At 44.4% G+C, this 5449-nt stretch overlaps 1 pseudogene; it reads left to right on the top strand.

The window, feature by feature from the left end:
• Nucleotides 1-120: 120 nt before the first annotated feature.
• Nucleotides 121-4098, top strand: LOC118364516 (protein disulfide-isomerase A3-like; annotated as a pseudogene).
• The last annotated feature ends 1351 nt before the right edge of the window (nt 4099-5449 follow it).

Raw genomic sequence — 5449 nt, 5'->3', positions numbered from 1 at the left:
TGCCTTTTTTGATTAATTCCTTTCGTTGATGACTGAGATGTTATAAGAGTGAAATCTCCAAGGCGCACATCTAGACGTCTACTAGACCCACACAGATGTGCCTGGTAACGGCTCTACTACACTCACGCCCAACCCGGCAGTGAACGAATGCAGAGCAGTGAGCGGTAGTGAAAAGGATATCAGCTACAGTATATCGCTATTGGGAGCAATTAATTCTGCTGCGATGGGTACCGTGGGTCCATTTAGCCTGTTCTTGCTTTTTGCGTTGTCTCAGCAGAACGTCTTTGTAGCCGCCAGCGACGCGCTCGGGAATTCTGATTTCGATTACACGGTAGAAGAGTACGAGACTGTTGGTGGAGTTCTTCGCTAATGAATTAGCACGCACGAACGACAGCCATCTAAACATGTTTAGTAAATACAAATTCATTCCTGATTTTAAAATCGATTATACCGCACAATGTAGATAGCTGCACAGTTCTAACTGTAAATAGTTAAACTAACGTTAGCCGATAAAACTGTCTTAATCTAGATCGCTTTATTGACTCAATGTGTCTGCTCAATGCAAACTAACAGTGTTACATTATTTGTGCATTCTACGCTGACATATTCGAGTAGTGGATTATGACTAGTCTAGGTCTCTCTTTAACACTTTTCTAAGTCACCTGATATCTCAGCTGTCACACTTGCCTCTAGTATTTGTGACATTTTATCATTAGCTTCCTTTGTATGGCGCCTCCCTTCATCCCATCTCTCTTTCAGGTGTGGTCACCGCCAGCAACTAGCCCCAGAATATGAAACTGCAGCAACAAAACGAAAAGGGACAGTGTCTTTAGCTAAAGTGAGTATACTAGTTTCTCCAAACATGACACCCCAGGGGATGCATTTTATTTCCTTGCATCCAGATTTGTTACAATCTATTTTTGTTCCACAGGATGGGTATTGCTTTAAAATGTGGGGGTCAACTTTCCATGATAGCTCTGTTGCTTCTCTGTGATCTTTATTAGTGAATTGAGATCAGTTCCCACAGTAGCTTTAACATCAGGGCTGCTTATACATACCGCCACTCTGAATGCACTGCTATTAAACAGGTTTCTGTCATTTTCCCCAGGTAGACTGCACAGTGAACTCTGAGATGTGTGGACGTTTTGGCGTCAATGGGTACCCCACACTCAAAATGTTCCGCAATGGAGAGGACTTTGCTGCTTATGATGGACCCAGGAGTGCAGGTGGCTACTTTAAAATCATTGCTGCTCTGGTTTGTGTATGTATGACTCATCTAATGTTGTCCCATGTTCCCATATATGGCATTGTGAGCTTCGTGAAAAAACAGGCAGGTCCCAGTTCCATTCCTCTGCACAATGAGAGAGACCTGGATGCATTCATCAACAATTCTGAAGCCAGTGTGGTTGGTGAGTTCACTTTATTAATCACAGCAAAGTAGAGATCCTTTAGTCTATTGAAATAAAACAATTTCATGTATATTTTTAGTGAACTATATGAGGGACTTATATTCTCCCTCCCTGCTGTCAGGTTTTTTCTCAGGTGCTGACAGCTCTCAGATGGCTCAGTTTCTGAAGGCGTCTAGTGCAATGAGAGACAGTCACCGCTTTGCCCACACTGCAGACCTGAGCCTAGGCCTCAAACACGGCGTGGAATCAGAGTATGTGCTGTAGTTCCCCTGACATATAATCCCACCTGGGTTCTGAACATTCAGACCTCTGGTCACTAGACTATGAGGGCACATTAGTTGGATATGACATCATAGATTATTGCCAAGTACCTTATGATGATGTCACTCTCCTCTTGTGTCTCTCTTAACCAGAACGGTGGTGCTCTTCCGGCCCCCACGACTCAACAGCAAGTTTGAGGACAGCGTGATGATGGCATGGGGCAAAAACACTTAGTCCCTATAAACCTGATGGCCAGCTGGTGAGGGCCACAGCACAGGGAAAGAAACTGCTCTTACCTGATATCCACCTCTCTCTTTTTCTCTCTCCATCACTTTCACTACCCCTTCTCTCTCCCTAGGGTGATGAAAGTGACCACTCAGTTCCAGTCTCAGGGGCTGAGTTACGCTGTGGCCAACAGAGCAGAGTTCCAGGATGAGCTGGAGGAGGAGTTTGGCCCGGGGCCGTCCGACGGGGGAGAGCTACCTCTCATCACCATCAGGAACAGGGAGGGCCACAAGTACAGCATGCAAGAGGAGTTCACGTGAGTTACACGTGACCATCACAGACCCTTCCTTATGCAGTCTGGCCAGCTGTCACACTGCTAATCTGTCCATCCATTGCAGACGGGACGGGAAATCCCTGGAGAGGTTCTTGGAGGCCTACTTGGCTGGTAAACTGAAGAGACCGGTCTGCTATTTTAATCTCATCTGTTGTTGTCCTTCTTCCCAGTTTCCCCGCTATTTTCTTCGTCTCAGCAGGACAGAAGGACCAACCTCGGAAATACAAGGTTAGGCTACAACACCACTTTTCCTCCTCCAAAGGACATGGATTAAATAACACTTAATGCTCTGTAATCAATATTCTGATACTTTCCTTCAGTTTTAACCGTCCGTATCTGTCAATAGGGTGGCCGTGAGGTGAATGATTTCCTCAAATACAGTGCCTTGCGAAAGTATTCGGCCCCCTTGAACTTTGTGACCTTTTGCCACATTTCAGGCTTCAAACATAAAGATATAAAACTATTTTTTTTGTATTTTTTTTTTGTGAAGAATCAACAACAAGTGGGACACAATCATGAAGTGGAACGACATTTATTGGATACTTCAAACTTTTTTAACAAATCAAAAACTGAAAAATTGGGCGTGCAAAATTATTCAGCCCCCTTAAGTTAATACTTTGTAGTGCCACCTTATGCTGCGATTACAGCTGTAAGTCGCTTGGGGTATGTCTCTATCAGTTTTGCACATCGAGAGACTGAAATGTTTTCCCATCCCTCCTTGCAAAACAGCTCGAGCTCAGTGAGGTTGGATGGAGAGCATTTGTGAACAGCAGTTTTCAGTTCTTTCCACAGATTCTCGATTGGATTCAGGTCTGGACTTTGACTTGGCCATTCTAACATCTGGATATGTTTATTTTTGAACCATTCCATCGTAGATTTTGCTTTGTGTTTTGGATAATTGTCTTGTTGGAAGACAAATCTCCGTCCCAGTCTCAGGTCTTTTGCAGACTCCATCAGGTTTTCTTCCAGAATGGTCCTGTATTTGGCTCCATCCATCTTCCCATCAATTTTAACCATCTTCCCTGTCCCTGCTGAAGAAAAGCAGGCCCAAACCATGATGCTGCCACCACCATGTTTGACAGTGGGGATGATGTGTTCAGGGTGATGAGCTGTGTTGCTTTTACGCCAAACATAACATTTTGCATTGTTGCCAAAAAGTTCAATTTTGGTTTCATCTGACCAGAGCACCTTCTTCCACATGTTTGGTGTGTCTCCCAGGTGGCTTGTGGCAAACTTTAAACAACACTTTTTATGGATATCTTTAAGAAATGGCTTTCTTCTTGCCACAATCCATTAAGGCCAGATTTGTGCAATATACGACTGATTGTTGTCCTATGGACAGAGTCTCCCACCTCAGCTGTAGATCTCTGCAGTTCATCCAGAGTGATCATGGGCCTCTTGGCTGCATCTCTGATCAGTCTTCTCCTTGTATGAGCTGAATGTTTAGAGGGACGGCCAGGTCTTGGTAGATTTGCAGTGGTCTGATACTCCTTCAATATCCTTGGGATGTTTAAAGCTTGGGAAATCTTTTTGTATCCAAATCCGGCTTTAAACTTCTTCACAACAGTATCTCGGACCTGCCTGGTGTGTTCCTTGTTCTTCATGATGCTCTTTGCACTTTTAACGGACCTCTGAGACTATCACAGTGCAGGTGCATTTATACGGAGACTTGATTACACACAGGTGGATTGTATTTATCATCATTAGTCATTTAGGTCAACATTGGATCATTCAGAGATCCTCACTGAACTTCTGGAGAGAGTTTGCTGCACTGAAAGTAAAGGGGCTGAATAATTTTGTGCGCCCAATTTTTCAGTTTTTGATTTGTTAACAAAGTTTGAAATATCCAATAAATGTCGTTCCACTTCATGATTGTGTCCCACTTGTTGTTGATTCTTCACAAAAAAATACAGTTTTATATCTTTATGTTTGAAGCCTGAAATGTGGCAAAAGGTCGCAAAGTTCAAGGGGGCCGAATACTTTCGCAAGGCACTGTATCTGAAGGAGGCCACACATCCCCTTGGCCTGGGCACTGCCAGAGAAGACTTGTGAGAGCGCAATGAAGAGAGAGAAGAAAAAACAAGGGATGAGTGGGTGGACTGGCAAAGAAGCAGAAGACATGAACTATAAGGGGGGAAAAGGAGCCATCCATTGCCATACACAGTTTCCGACCAGAAGATCTCCTTTGGGTTTCTGTGCCTTACCAGCAACACTGAATACTCATAACAACATAGAGGACTTCTACATTTAAAAATCTGCAGTAATGTTCTCAATGTGAGAGGATGGAGCATCTGCAAGTACAGTAATAGGCAACACGTGCAGATTGGTTTTGCAGTTAAACTGGTGACTTGGTGGTTGCTATTAATATTCCCAAGAAAGGCATACTTGTGTTGCGTCCTTGACTCTGAGTAATGTACCACAGTCAGACTATAGATAAATGTAGAAAAGGAAAAATTATGTGCAACAGTTTTTGCAAAGTTGCTTACGGGTACAAATAAAAAAGTGCCTGCTAAGCAAATAGATAAAAATAGAATCAAATGTCTGATACAGGGGCCTCCCGAGTGGTGCAGCGGTCTAAGGCACTGAGGTGTCACTACAGACCCGGGTTTGATCCCGGGCTGTATCACAACCGGTCGTTATTGGGAGTCTCATAGGGCGGTGCACAATTGTCCCAGCGTTGTCCGGGTAAGGGGAGGGTTTGGCCGGGGGGCTTTACTTGGCTCATCACGCTCTAGCGACTCCTTGTGGCTGGCCGGGTGCCTGCAGGCTGACTTCTGTTGTCAGTTGGGTTTCCTCCGGTGTTTCACAAGGTTGTTTCCTCTGACACATTGGTGCCACTGGCTTCCGGGTTAAGTGGATGGGTTTTAAGAAGCAAGGTTGGTGGGTCATGTTTCGGAGGATGACTCGACCTTTGCCCCCCGAGCCCTTTGGGGAGTTGCAGCGATGAGGGAGAAAAAAGGGGGTAAAAACACACAAAAAAAAAAGTCACAAAATATCTGATACAAAAAGATTTAGACAAGAAAATACATTTGACATTACATTTTGGTCATTTAGCATGTGGTCTCCCGAACTCGGTCCGTGGGCCCCCCTGCGTGCAGATGTAGTTTTCCCCCCCCTAGCACGACAGTTTTCTCAAATAGTCGAAGCTTGATGATGAGTTGGTTATTTGAATCAGCTGTGTAGTGCTAGGGCAAAAAACAAAATGTGCACCTGTGTCTTA

The sequence above is a fragment of the Oncorhynchus keta genome, chromosome 31 (genome assembly GCF_023373465.1).
Source record: "Oncorhynchus keta strain PuntledgeMale-10-30-2019 chromosome 31, Oket_V2, whole genome shotgun sequence".
NCBI lineage: Eukaryota > Metazoa > Chordata > Actinopteri > Salmoniformes > Salmonidae > Oncorhynchus > Oncorhynchus keta.
The sequence above is the reverse complement of the archived record's forward strand: the minus strand, read 5'-3'. Positions and strand labels throughout refer to the sequence as shown.